This window comes from Triturus cristatus, chromosome 7 (assembly GCF_964204655.1).
Source record: "Triturus cristatus chromosome 7, aTriCri1.1, whole genome shotgun sequence".
NCBI lineage: Eukaryota > Metazoa > Chordata > Amphibia > Caudata > Salamandridae > Triturus > Triturus cristatus.
This window is the reverse complement of record NC_140590.1, coordinates 618,263,262-618,278,973: the sequence shown is the minus strand read 5'-3', so window position 1 is coordinate 618,278,973 and position 15,712 is coordinate 618,263,262.

Genomic DNA, 15,712 nt, shown 5'->3' with positions numbered 1-15,712 from the left:
GTCAATGTTGACCCTTCTTGGTCGATCTCGCCATTTACAGGGCTCATTTCCTGTTCCATCTTCTGTTGGCATTGGTTTATCTTTTTAATTTGCCATCTTTTATTTGCTTTACGTCGGTGCCTACGCCTTTGGTTGTTTCTTTGGCGTTGTTTGGATTTGTTCTCCTGGGTCGCAAGGTTTCTCGGCGGTCCTGTCGCAAGCAATCCACCTCTTACGCTAGAGGAAATTTTGTAAACCCCAAACCAGCCGTCTGTCTGCCTTGTTCAAAATCCGACTCACTGTCAGGTAACGAGCTGAGATCGGATAATGAGGAAGCCAGTTGAGGAGTTACATTGGTACTTGTACTGGCTTCTGTAGGTGGACGCTGTGTTGGGTTATTGGAGGCTTTAATGGCATCAAACTTTTTAGTGAAAGTAAAAACACGGCCCTGCTGGTAATCGATTTTATCACGCTGAAATTTGTATGCCTTTCGTTTTTTTATCACTTCCTCCTCTTTGCGTAATCTAGGTAGCATGTCCTCCCGATATTTGGCACAATTAGGTGGAGTATCCACAGCACTTATTTCATTGTTAAGTTCATCTATTTTTATTTGTAGAAACGCGCGATCGCTTTCAGCATATTTCACCAATATGGTTACCAGCTTTCGTGAGGACTCTAAGTTGCACTCAGCCTATTCATTGAGCATGTTGGGATCTGGATGTTCAGAACTGGGCGCCAGCATGATGCGGAGCCCACGAGGAATTCGCCCAACCTCCAGATATCTGGTTAAGGAGCGATGCTCCCACCATTTGGCCTGTTCAGCTTTCATCAATTTTTCCAATTTCTTAAACATGTCACGCACATTTGGGCTGCCAGTTTGCACAATATTCGGATGCATAGTAGCTGATGACTCACCAGCCGGGGAGTCATCAAACATATCCATGGCCGCCTCCTCTCTACTCTTCAAGGCGTCGGCAGACATTCTGCTGTAACTGAAATAAATTCACGCGTGGACACGGATGACCAGGACCAGGATGACGGACACGTGAATAAATATCGAAGTCCAAAATCCATATATATATATATAATATATATTTTGTTTTTATTTTTTATTTTACCAGTGTATGTATATATGTGTATTTATAATTTTTAATATGTTTTTAATATTTTATAATTTATTGAAATCCTTATTTATTAGTTATGTTAAGTTAATATATATATATTATATTTTATACATATGTAGGTTTAATTTATTTTTACATTATATTTATTACTTATCAATTCAATTCAAAAGATCTTTATGTTGTTACTGTAACGAATAACCATAAAAGCACAGTGCATTTATCAAGTAATTAAAACTCTGTTATAAAGAACATGATCATATCGTGACTACTTTTAACACAAATTAGATACAGAAATAAAATCACATTATGATGGATTTACGATAGTTAAAAACACATTTTTTAAAAGCAGTGACAATAACAATTTCATTTTCTAAGAATTGCAGTGCCAAGAATGCAGAGCAACATTGTCTCAATCCTAATTTTTTTAGTACAATCATTAGCCATCTCCTTCTCGGTATAATAAAATCTGCAGAAAAATAATATATTTATATTTGACTGTACAGAAACATCATCACACAGGCATTTACATAGGGCTCTTGAGCAGTCAATTAATTCGGGGAAACTTAAGGATCTATACAGAATATTTAGCCTGAAACGTGTCAATAAAAATCGATCATAGTAAAGAAATATATGGTTGTATAGTTGGGGTCAACAGAGTAAGATGGTGAGCTAGAACCGTCGGTTTTTTCAATTCAGTTATATATCTGGTTTCACCCAGAAGACGCATACAGCTGGCTTTAAGATCTTTCCTGGACACATTGTACATTGTAAGAGGCTTGTTAAAATATTCTAAGTGTCCTAATTTTAATAAAAACAATTGAACATATTCTAGCCACTTTATTTGTTTAACCCCGTCAATCCCCAGGGAATCTGTCAAAATATGGTGATTAAAAGCAGTTTCATCTGTGGTCCAAATTCTGTGCCACAAGAGGACGGGCTGAATCTTAATCGTGTTCTCTAAATATGGCATACCCAGTTCCGAGTGGCAGATATATGTTGAAGTGCTATCCGGTACTGCCATAAGGAACTTGAAAAACATGTTTTCCGCAATCTGTAGTGCATCTACATCGGCATAACCCCAGATTCCCGCTCCGTAGGCGGCAATTGCCACGCATTTTGCTCTATAAATGCGTAGCAATTCCGCCAGTGGGCGTCTGCCTAGTTTTCTACTAAAGTTTTATAATGCTGTCAGTGACTTAATAAACAATAGCCGTCTGGCTTTGACTGCCTGAGTCCATCTTCCTGACCGATCAAATAAAATCCCTAAATAGGAAAACGTTTTAGTACATTCAATTGGCTTCGAATCTATAAAAAGGGTATTAATCTTATTATTAGATCCTACCCCGCAATTCACTGCAAACGTTTTAGAATGGTTAATCGTGAGCCCCAAATTTGACATATAATTAGAAAAAGAATAAACGACCCTTTGGAGACCGAGCGGTGTACGGGCCATTAAAACCGTGTCATCCGCGTACAGGAGTGAAGGGATAGAGCGCCTTGCTTCTGTCGGCAAATTCCTGCACTCCTTAACTAAAATAGTTTCTAGATTATTTATATATAATGTAAAGAGAAACGGGACAAGGACACAGCCTTGCCTTACACCTCTTAACACTCGAAAGTGCCTCGTGCATTCGCCGCCCAACCCATAGCGAACCCTCGCCTTTGCCACTGAATGGAGCTGCCTTAAAAATGCAATTATTAAAACATCCACACCCATGCCCTCTAAAATCAACAACAGCTTATCATGGATGACACAGTTGAATGCCGCCGTTAAATCTACCAAAGTAAAAAATTATCTTTCCCTTTTTGCCCTAATATATTTGCCCAATAAAACATGTAAATTAAGGCCCTGTTTGACTGTGCCCAGGCCCTTATGGAAGCCAATATTGTAGGTCGCTTATAATGGCCTGTTTTTCCGCCCATGCCTGCATTCTGTCTAATATAACTCGCCAATGACCTTAACTGTTGAGTCCAGCAGTGGCTGGGTTCATCCTGTCCCCTTTTTAAAAAATTGGCACAATTATAGATTTGTACCAAGTTGGTAAAAAAAAATTGTGAATTACATGCATTAAAGACCTATGTTAGAAGTGGTCCCCATAGTGCTAGATTTGATTTAAAGAGGTCCACTGGAATACCATCGGGCCCTGGGGCCTTGCCACCTGTGCTTGAATTTATTGCCATATTAACCTCACTAAGGGTAACATGGAGTGGTAATTCCAAAGCTACAGAAGGAGGCACACTGTCAGCCGTAACCGACATTGTACCCTGGTCGTCAAATGCTGAATTGTTAAACAGCTTTGAGTAGTATAATATCCACTCTGACTCGATAATGGCAATCTCTATAGTTGCTTTATCCTTATCTGCCAAAAAGGGCACATTAATAACAGCCTTCCAAAAGGCGGAAGAATCACGGTTTACCGAGGCATCGTGCAAGGCGCACCAAGCTTCCTCTTTTAATGCCATCTTTCTCTCTTTTAGCGCCCTCTTGTAATCTCTTCTTGCCTCTCTGATGTACCCCTCATTTTTCACTGTAGCGTGAAGGGAATGTTTAAGTTTAGCATAAGCTTTTGTACATTAGGGTGCCGATTCCAATCCGGGTAAAAAATGTTGCGTACGACTCGTATCCATATATTTTCACGTACGAATCGTACAAGTACCGTACAAACTGTGAAGTACGATTCGTACGTGAAAAATACATACGAATTGCGTCGGGAAAATGGTCCGAGAGGGAGCAGTACATTTTTACGTCCGAATAGCGTCAGGAAAAGTGTCCGATAGGGAGCCGGACATTTTTACGTGCAAATCCTAAAACAGAAGTCCGAGCGCGCAAGTACGATCCGTACCGCCCGTCCGAATACACAACCGCATGTAGAAGGCCCCGTACAGAGCGAACGCTGTAGCACACATGTACACGGGTAAACTTGTGCCCGGATACGAGTCATACAGCCCCCATCACCCCGCACATGTCAGCACCGTACCCCCGTATGTCAGCACCGTACCCCCCCTCTGCACCATACCCCAACACCGTAGCACAGCCCCGCACCTGTACGCACAATACCCCAACACCGTAGCAAAGCCCTGCACCTGCACGCACCGTACCCCAACACCATAGCACAGCCCCGCACCTGTACGCACCGTACCCCCACCCCCGTATGTACGCGCTGTACCCCCAGCCTGCGGGGGGGCTGGGGGTACGGCGCGTACATACGGGCTGGGGGTACTGCGCGTACATGCGGGGGGGCTGGGGGTACGGCACGTACATACGGGGTGGGGGTACGACGCGTACCGGGCCCCCTTTTCCTCGTGCATCGCGGCGTACTTAGCTTTTCGGGCACTTTTTGGCTCCCGTAAAAATATAGCCGTGCGGAGTGCTGTGGGTACGAATCGTACTTGCTGGTCCGTAAAACGCTGCCTGACTCCGTGCGGACGTCGCGTACGCGCTGTCCAGGATCGTAATTGTATGTATTTTTTAGCCGCACTGTGTTTTTTACGATTCGTACGGAAATGGTATTTCTGTACGAATCGTACTTGCTGGTTTGTACGGTGGAATTCCCGGGTACGAGTCGTACGGAGAAAACGCTCTGTACGACCATTTGTACCCGGGTTTTACAGGATCGGAATCGGCACCTAGGTGTCGAACCATCCTTGTTTATGAGTGACTTTCTTTTTTGCTTTAACAAGGAGAGTTTCATTAATGTATTTTGAAATAACAGAGAACTTTTCTATAATTGCCTGGTCAGATGACCTCGCTTCCAAACAGGATAGAAACATATTTTTACAATTCGACACAACTTTTCTAATAAATTCATCAGGGTCTACATTAACCCACCTAAGTGCATATCCATTTTGCCTACTCAAATTAATGTTATCTGCAGAATAAGAGGGATCAGCTCTAGCGTTGATACCCTGCCTATGCACCACCACATCTACACTTAAGGGAAAGTGGTCACTTAGAGTAATCTCATGAGTATTAAAGTCCTTAACACGTGAGGAATATCTGCTCGATGTTAGTATAAAGTCTATGGTGGAGGAAGTACCTCGGCCGTTAAACGTTGGACAGAAAGGAACCATAGGTGAACACAAATTATTAGCAAAACCTATATCAAATGTGAACATAATATCATTCAAAAGATTGCCGTACAGTGTATGAGGAAAATGCAAGAAACTAAAACCTTTCTCATATGATATACCACAAACCTTTTTGTTAGTATATTGGCAAAAGGAAGAATTAAAGTCCCCACCCCAAATAATAAATACATCGTTAGTCGAATGAGTCTGTAACTTATGTAGATGACGACTCATAGATCTCAATATTCCCTCAAACAACTCCAGTGTAGCGTTATTATAAAAGTTCAGTAAGACCATGCAGAATGCTTGATCTATATAGAGGCTGATAATTTGATAATATCGTTCAGTAACGTTTAGTACAATTTTCCCTATATCTAAGTAGTTTGAAATATACGTGCAGATCCCCCCTTTTGCCCTGCCATGTGGTGATGGAATTGCTGGCGTGTTGAGGGTTTTATAGCCACTTATGTGGATAGGATCCACCACCCAAGTTTCTTGCAGGCTAAGAATATCAAAATTGTTCACAAACTCGATCCAAAAAGTGTTAGTCAGATTTTAGTCCAGCAACGTTCCAAAACAGGAACTGACATTTATCTTTCCGTTCTTTACCACAGTCATGACCCCTCCCGCTATCCGTGTCAGTTGGTATAGGGTCAGCTTGTATAATGGGGGTAGAATAGAAACAGCCGAAATATTAAAAACTAAATCATTTACTGTCTCTGCATCTACTGCAATAGCAATACCTTGTGAGAGGATTTTTACATTACTGGGTTGTGGGACTGGAGGTCCCTCACTAGGAGACATGCCTGTTGTACTGGATACCACAATCTGAAGTGGTTCCACTGTTCATGGTCAATCGACTGATTCGAGATTAGTAAGAGTCTCGAAGCGGTTAAGAGTCGGAACATTAAACTGACACATTTAGCTCGGAGTTTGAAGTTCCCTGTATTTGATAACATTATTATTATGCATTGGTTGATAGAAGTAACCTAATGGAACTAAATTAACACCCTGCCACGAAATGGTATGATTTCCAGCTCTACTCAGAACGAGTTGTACTAATTGCGGAGTTTTGAAATTCAACACCACGCAATCCCCAGTCAAGTTCTTTCGTCTTCTGCCTACCCAGTGTACTCTCCTGACCGTCTTAATTTCGTCAAATAGCCTCTCAGTTTGGCCCGTCCTGGCACCTAGCCAATTTAATGATTTATTCCTTAATATATCCCATGATTCAGCCATCCCAGCTTGTAATTTCGGAACATTAGTTAACACCACAACGTTGGGTGTGGCAGCCGGTGGTAAATCCAGATGTATTTTTTGCCACTCTCCCTCATTGTCATTCCGGGTACCAGCGGTATTGATACCGTTAGAACCTGAAGAATGCAATAGAGATTTGTTGGGTTATATTATGTAATACGTGTGTTGTTTCCTTTTGACTGTCAGGGGCAGGGTGAGTGGTATGACGTTGTGTGCTATTTGTATGTCTGTCCTTATTACTCGCTTGTACAGTGATTATGCTAAATTGCACCCCTGTATTCTTCCTAGCATTTAGCGCCGATGATCTTTTATTTACCTACTAAAAGTAGTGGAGGGGAAGAAACATTTCATAACAAGATGTCAATATCATACCTAAAAGTGCCACAGACTCCGACTTTGGGTTTGTCAATTTATTATAAGGCCAAGAATAATAGGATGTACACACATCGTAAAATTATCATATAGATATAGAAATATCAATACAGAGCCGATTCTACGAATATAAGTAATTCGGCATAACAAGAATACAATTGTAAATTCGAGGATCAAAATACAACTCAGGATGGAAGCAGAATCTAAATCTCTTTTCATCAGAAATAAAATAAATCTGTCCCTACACTATACTAAAAGGAGATGCTACTCAACTATCCTTCCATCTAATCCCAAAGTTGTCAGAGCGTGTTGACTTCCTGAGAAGTACTCACATCAAATAGCTGAAAGTGCTTAAGGTTAGGCGCTAGTTCTAAGATGCTCCTTTCTCTCCGAAAGCTAGCAGAAGTCTGGGGTCTCAGTCTCTGCGCATCATACAATATAGAATTCGATTTTCTGATCCATCTTGGTAAACATTTCCATTGCCACTTTTTCTGTGCGGGGAGGGTCATGCTCTGTTAATTAAAGTTCTTTGTTCACCAAGTCGACCTTGGTTCCCAGACCAGTCAGGCACAAGAGACATCCTCCCTTCTCGCTTCCAACTGTCTTCAAAGCATTCCTTTTCCATTTTTCCAATCTGAAAATAACGAGTTGGCATTCCGATACCTGCAGTAGGATGAGAACACTGCTATTTCTTGAAAACAACATGAATTAAATTATTTATTTCTCGAGAAGCCAAGGAGGTGCAAAACAATTACGGTTTCAAGCCTAGTGACTCGGGCAAGTTCAACTAAACTTCGTTACACTGTGTGTTTATAAGACTGTCCTGCTCTCAGTATATGCAGGCAAAACGATACATACAAAATCATAATATACCATTTCACCACAATGAATGTTGAATGAGTCTACTAAATGCATGTTAATGATCATAAAACACTGCAAACAATAGGAATTTTGTTTGGAATTTGAAATTCCCCCCCTCTTATGACTAGTGTCATTATACTAAATTTCATTCTTTCTGAATTTCCTACTTGTAGAAGAGACCAACCTCAACAGAAGATGTAGCTTGCTGTCCATGTCTAAATCTTTCTAACCCCTTAAGGTGCTGATAATGACTGTCCTGCAGTCGTTCCATTTGCTGTCCTCGTTTTCTCAGGACATTTTCCTGATGTCTGGCCTTTTGCCATTTGTATTCTTTGATGGCTCCCCATAAGACAATTATACATGATGGGTTTCAAAATGTAACTCATAATTCCCTGTCCCAAACTGCCAACCCAACTTCCAATCTGTCCAAAACCCTTGCCAATGTGATCCCAGAGTCCTTCAGCGGGCAAATGATGCAATTCTTGATGGATATCTGAAATATATAATTATATCCCAACTATTGTCAGGAATATAAGTGCAGCTCTGTTGGACTCTCAAAGGTTTACAGACTCCTCCAGCTTTTGCTAGTAGGTCGTCTAAAGCAAGATGATTTTGAAGAACCATAGCCCTTATCGAGACCATCTCACCATCCACTAATAACAGGATTTGTGCTGTATTCACGGAGAGTTTATCCACTATCGTTGCCAGCTTTCGAATTTTTACATCATTCAAAACCACACCTAGACTATGTATCATGGCTCCAAACACATCACCAACGATTTCTCCAGCACTTGCACCACGTTTTCCTCTATGAGATCCTTTTCCTTCCAAAGGCCATAAATCATCCACATGGAATATCTTGGGAAATACTATAGCTAAATAGCATGTCCCATACCAATTCTTGAGCACTTTCATGTAAGCATTCTTTCCACATACAAAATAGACATTAGGCACTATGATCAATTTATCCAGTAGGGCTTTCCTTATGGACTCTTCAATCAGAAAAATGTGTTCACAATCACTTTCACCCACGAATATCTTGTCGTAATATGTGGACGGATGTCTAATGCACAACTTTCCTTTCTGCTGAAAGTCTAACGCAATGGGTCCTGAACTACCTTTCGCCTTATGATAAAATTCTTCTTTGGTCCATGGCAATACCTTATGCTTCTGATCTGGTCGAAACAAAGTTTGCCTATGTCGATCTTCTATCTGATCTACAAATTTCTTTTCAATGTCAGTTAACATGCAGGTCAAATTATGTCTGTGAGAATAGGACGTATCTAAAGTGATGGTAGGCACGAAATACTTAGACATGTGCTCTACATTCTTGTAATAATCATATTTGTTCATGTATTTTAGGACTGGAACTTTAGAGAGTACACCATCATAATTTGAGAAATAATATTCAAAATGGGCTTTACTATAAAACATGTTTAATAGCACGCTACATGTAATGCCATAAGTCACGGGCAAGTGATGGTATTGTATGCCTTCCTCTACTGATGCTGGTAATTGCATGCACACATAACAATCTTTTGCTTCCATTGTGTCCACATATTCATACAACAAACGGGCATATGCATTCAGCGTGAAATCACCCTTTGACAAATCTACATTTAATCTACGACTAGTTTCTTTAATCATTTCCTTATCTTTTATGGATGGACCTTCTTCTATATCTACATTTGAAACAGGTGGGGTAAGGGTAGCTTGCTCCCCATTCTTTTCATCATTGGGAGACCCAAACAAAGATGTGACAATCACCACAATTATAACGAGCAGCACTATTGCTATAAGAGTTCCAATAATACATTTCTGTTTCCGTCCAGATGTTTCAGAAGCCATGTTTTTACTGTCGTATTTGAAACTTCAAAGAAATGTTGAGTCTCTGTTGCACTTTTCTGTGATTTTAGTTTCAATTTACAATGGCTGTAATTAATTTCTCACTCGATTATTATCGGATTCAGTCCATCAATACTAAACCTATTGTAGAGAAGTAGTCAGCCCTAATTCTGAATTCTTCTCTCTATTGAAAGGAACCTATTTTAAATCTTCTTCCATTCGGTGCTAGGTTATCTTCTTTCTAAGGCCTAATGTGTTCTTCGATCACAGTTCAAGCTTCATCTCTAATGAGGTTAGAGCCGAGTACGTTAAGAACCATTTGCAGGATTTCAGCTCGAATTTCTCCCAATTCCAACGCAGTAAGCTGTCGACCAAAGGAAGGGAAAACAACCCTATTAAGGATCAAAAATTTCAACCCACTCAATCTGGGTGGGTTCGGAACTTGCAGTGCCAGGGTTCCTAAGGCTTCGACTCCCGGGACTAACAACTGAATATCAATCAAGAGGGTGTCCCCTCCGTAGCTCACTGTTCCAGTTCTCAATCTCCCGGTATTCCTCGGGCTCTGCATCTGCAACCAAAAGTGTCCACTCAGGAGATGCGTACTTCTGAGACGGTGTTCTATTCCTTCTTGAGCGTCTCAAATCATCTGGATTATCTTCTTGTTAGCTTTGTTCAGATTCAGACATTTCAGGAATTGGAGCAAGATTTTTCTCAGATGCAAGTTTTATGTTCAGCCTTTCTTTTCTTGTTGGCCACTTTTCTGCTGTGGCATCTACTCTCCTCTCTTCCTCTTTGTCTGTTTCTTCTACGCCAGGCCGTTCACTCGGTTCTGGTACAGAGGGTACTTCCACAATGTCATCAATTTTGGGCTCTATATGTTGCTCCTCTTTCTCCTCGCTCTGTTTCTCCCTTTAAGTCTTCAGATTCAGTTGCTCTTTGGGCAACTTGAGGAATGGGTGCTTCCTTCACAGGCTCTGGTACCTTGCGGGTATGTGAAGCGTGGATCCAATGCGGCAGTCTTCTACACTTCATCGCTGTACTTGTGACCAATATAACTTGATATGGTCCTCTCCAATGAGCATCAAGACAGCACTTCCGCACGTGCTTGCGTACAAGCACCCAGTCTATGGGGTTTAGATCATGCAACAGGTCTCTCAAGGTGGATGAAGTTGCAGCCTCGACCTGGTTGGACACATCAGCCAGTCTCCTACAATAATCCAACACCATATCATCAGTGATATTTATCAATGCTGCGGCTGGAACCATAGGCAGTCTCATAGCTCTCCCTGTCAGTATTTCATGAGGGGATAGCCCTGTTCTCATATCAGGAGTGCTACGCAGGCTCATCAGAACAAAAGGCAAAGCATCCGGCCACTTCAATGCAGTCGATGAACAAACCTTAGCCACTCTCATTTTGATCGTGCCATTCACCTGTTCCACCAGACCAGATGCTTCGGGCCTGCAATGCATTTTCTGGTCTATGTTTAAAGCAGCACACAACAGTTTCATAAGTTCACTATGGAAGTGAGTTCCTCTATCTGTCTCCACTGAAGTTGGGAATCCGTATCTCGAGATCAGTTCTCGCAAAAGCAACTTTGCTACAGTGAGACTATCACATCGTCGAGTTGGATATGCCTAAATCCAACGTGAAAAGATACATACCACCACCAAAACATATCTCAGCCTATTGCATCTTGCCATCTCAATACAATCCAATTGTATCCTGTTAAAAGGACCTCCTGATCTTCCAATGTGACTCATTGTAACCACCGTTCTCTTTCCTGCATTCATTTGCTGACACGTAACACATCTATGATACACTTCTTCAGCAATCACCCGAAAGCGTGGATTAAACCATGTTTGCCTAAAAGGAGACGCTACCCAACTATCCTTCCATCTAATCCTAAAGGTGTCAGCACGTGTTGACTTCCTGTGAAGTACTCAGTTCAAATGGGTAAAAGTGCTTAAGGATAGGAGCTAGTTCTAAGATGCTCCTTTCTCTCCGAAAGCTAGCAGAAATCTGGGGTCTCTGTCCCTGCGGATCATACAATATAGAATTCGATTTTCTGATTCATCTTGGTAAAATTTTCCATTGCCACTTTTTCTTTGCTGGGAGGTTCATGCAGTGTTAATTAAAGTTCTTTGTTCACCAAGTCGACCTTGGTTCCCAGACCAGCCAGACACGAGAGACATCCTCCCTTCTCGCTTCCAACTGTCTTCAAAGCATTCCTTGTCCATTTTCCCAATCTGAAAATAATAAATTGGCATTCCGATACCTGCAGTAGGATGAGAACACTGCTATTTCTTGAAAACAACATGCATTTAATTCTTTATTTCTCGAGAAGCCAAGGAGGTGCAAAACAATTACGGTTTCAGGCCTAGTGACTCAGGCAAGTTAAACTAAACTTCGTTACACTGTGGGGCCAATTCTGATTTCGGCCGGAAGGACTCCGAACTTGTCGGCAGGATTCCTTTCCGACCGAGCCATTCCGATGGGCTCAGTCATAAAGGAATCCAACTCGGATTTCCGGATGGCTGACGACAGGTTCGAAGAGCTCTTCCGCCATCCGGAAATCCCTCACTACTTCCCCTGTCGCCTCTTTACGACTGAGGGAGTACAATGGCAGTTTTTCACTTCCTTTTCATGCCAGTCTTTCCGGCACGAAAAGGCAGTCGGAAACTGGGGGCGCCCCTCTGTGGATCCCTACACCTGGTGGCAGCCACCTTGGGGTGCTGGCCACAGGGTGCAGGGATGAACTGCACCCCTGCTTTTCACAATGCAAGCATGCATTCCGCTCGGAATGCATGCTTGCATTGTGAAGTATACGAGTGCGACCGAACCCTGTTCGGTTGCATCGTACTTGCAGAGCTGTAACCGACGACAGCAGGTCAGTGGGTTACGGCTCCTGACCGATGTCGGACGGACCTGAGTCCGTCTGACATCAGAATCAGCCCCTGTGTGTTTATAAGACCGTCCTGCTCTCAGTATATGCAGGCATAACGATACATACAAAATCATATTATGACATTTCACTACAATGAATGTTGAATGAGTCTACTGAATACACGTTAATGATTATAAAACACTGTCAACAATAGATATATGTGAAGGTGCGTATCAACCATGAGTATAGTGCACCCATACAAAATAGAGTGCTGAAAGCGCTCTAGCAACAGCATTTGACTCCTGGACAAGAATCTGGTATTTATCTAGGCTTTTGGTTAATGCTTCTTTCATTTTGCCGATTCTAGATGTTAAGTTATTCAAAGTTTCTCTAAGAAAGATGTCGAAGGTTTCCAATTTATCTTTTATCTTTGCAACTTCGTTCTGTGTATGTGCATTGGAACTAACTATAGATTTTTCCCAACTATCTAATTTATGTGTAGATGAAGAGTTATCATTTTTAGGGGCCTTTTTTCGTACTTTAAGAGGGGCCCTCTTGACCTTTGAACCTATATCCCCTATTATAGGGGGAAGGGAAGAATGTCCGGGTTTCTGGGACGCTTGGTCGGTGGTTGGGTGTCATCCTCCTGGTCAGTTCCTGATATGTGCTCCGATATATTTACAATGCAGCCGTTTATACCTAACGGACTTCTGGGGACTTCGATGGGCAGCACAGAACTCCCCTGTAAAGTGTTATCCGCTGATGTGCCTCCACCCACACCTGTGTTTCCCGTATTCAAGGACTCCTCTACAGTTATAATTTTCTGCTCAATGGCACCCATGGCTCCTATTAAATAGCGAATTAGAGTCTGACATGAGTGCTCCCCTGATTTAGATTGCTTTTTGTTCTAGGCACACAGTTTTTTTCTCTTCCCCATGTCAATGGTTACACACAGAGTATATATAATCAATCACAGTTCATGGACGACCTGGAAAGAATTAGCTGTCTCAAAATTGGTATTATCCAAACTACTTAGTTAGATAATATAACTTGTAAACCACAAGATCTTTTCCTATGCGAAGGAGGCAGATATCAACAAGGACTTAAGTGGTATAAAACGTTCTCCTTCTAAAAAGCGGCGTAGGTCTTATCACAAAGTCACAAAATCACAGTACCTTTGATCGCAGAGTAAAAAGCCGTTGCCTGACCCGGCCACTACCGGTCTATGACGGGCTAAGACGGGCCCGTCTTGGCCCAGTCTTCACCCGGGCCGCGCCCGGGCATGCCTCGCACGTGTCCCGTGCGGCGGGACCGCGTTCAGGCTTTTATGGCGTCAGTGTCCCTCCAGGGGCCGGTAATAAAGTGCGGCATGCAGGGACTAGCAGCATGGATCCAAAGCCGGTATGAGCGGTCTCCCGCGCTGCGGGACTGCGTTCAGGCTTTTATGGCATCAGTGCCCCTCCAGGGGCTGGGAATAAAGCGTGGCGGGCAGGGACTGGCAGCAAGGATCCAAAGCTGGTATAAGCAGTCTCCCGCTAATAAGTCTAACTATCTTTTTTTTGTAAATATATGTATTATTTGCATAATTTTACACTATTTTTTAAACATTCAAAAATATGATATTTTAAACAACGATATCTTTTACTTTATCGATATTTTTGATCGTACGATTATGAGGATAGGACTTCGATATTTTGGACAACGATATTTTTGTATCTTGACATTTTTGCTGTCGATATTCTGTCAGTGATCTGTGTCTAGGGCCGTCTTAGATCTGTCAGTGTATTTGGGTTTCTGCGATTGCTGCCATTGTCATGCAAGTCGCTGCTGTTATCAACGACAGTACAGATCAAAATACAGAAAATGAACCCCTATTAAAAGGATAGCATCTCCATTACCACAGAAAAAATCAGAAGAAAAATGTTTTTATATAGCTTTTTCTTGCATTTTTTTATTATAAAAATATAGAATTATTAATCAATTTTTTGTTTACACATACATGATTTAAAATATTTTTTGTATTTCAAAGATATTCATTAATAGCCAGCTATTCGTCAGGCTACAATCAACGAGGCAATACAATTTACAGACAAATAAACAACAAAACATAAAAATGACAGTCAGTGCAAAAAATCTAACAAAATACCATATGAATGTTTAGACCATACAAAAAATACACACAAAAGAGAAAAAGACAAGCAGACAATTTGGCCTATGAACAGGTACGCCGACGCGCGTTTCGGAGCCTTCCTTCTTCAGGGCATTGATGGCATTTCAAAGGACAAAGAAAAGTCAACTAATCATAACACATAAACAATCATTCATAATTGACAAAAAAGAATTAACTTTCTGTGCCTCGAAAGTGTAATCTGTGGAGGAAGAGATATCTATGTTATCCTTTTATACACTACAATATACAAAATACACAATAACAAAATATTTAAGGGGAGCCAATACACCAAGGAGAGTTAACATGCAAATTAATGGGAAAGATGAAAAACAATAAAAGGAAGCGATTATTATATACTAATAGTCAAAGAAAAAGAAGTTTAGGGAAAGTAAATTAAGCACTCTAGAACCATGAAAGAGTGACAAACAGGAATGTAGAAACACCATATCGTGTGACCCTAGGAGAAAGGGTGAATAATGAAAACACAATACACACTTCTGAATGTCAAAAAAAGTTCACGATCAAATAGGCCAGGAAATGTGGTAAGCGCTGGGTAGTTCGAAACCACGGTAAACTCGAAAGATAATCAATATCAGGGTGGTCGGCCAGTTCGACAGTATATGTCCATGACTAAAAAGGAAAAATGTGTCAGAATTAATCTCAGGGGGCTTTTATAGCGAATAGGTATGTGAAGGATATGGCAAATGGAAACTCGCCACAACATGCAGACCCTAAAATGGGGGCTTCACAACCAATCAATAGAACTTATATGGAACAATATAGAAGTTCAAGGAGCAATGAAAGCCTCAGCTCATCGGGATCGGATATGGCTGACAGAAAGGAGCCGTCTTGCTAAGGAGGAAATCGCGATTAAGCCTTGAATCAGGGTAAGCTATAAAGTAAAGACACGGAGCCCTGATAAATAAACACTACGGTAATATGACGGAAAATAGGTAAGAATAAACCCGCAATGCGGTACATCAAGCATACCGAAGAAATCTTTCTTAAATTGTTAGTTAAAAGAATAAAGTATAACTAGAACTTACATAAAGCAGAATAATAGTTCTGGCGAAGATAAGATCTTCAGGTGATAAGGTCCAGAGATAACTGACACAAAATGAAGCCGTCTTACTCTAGTGGAAATCACAGGT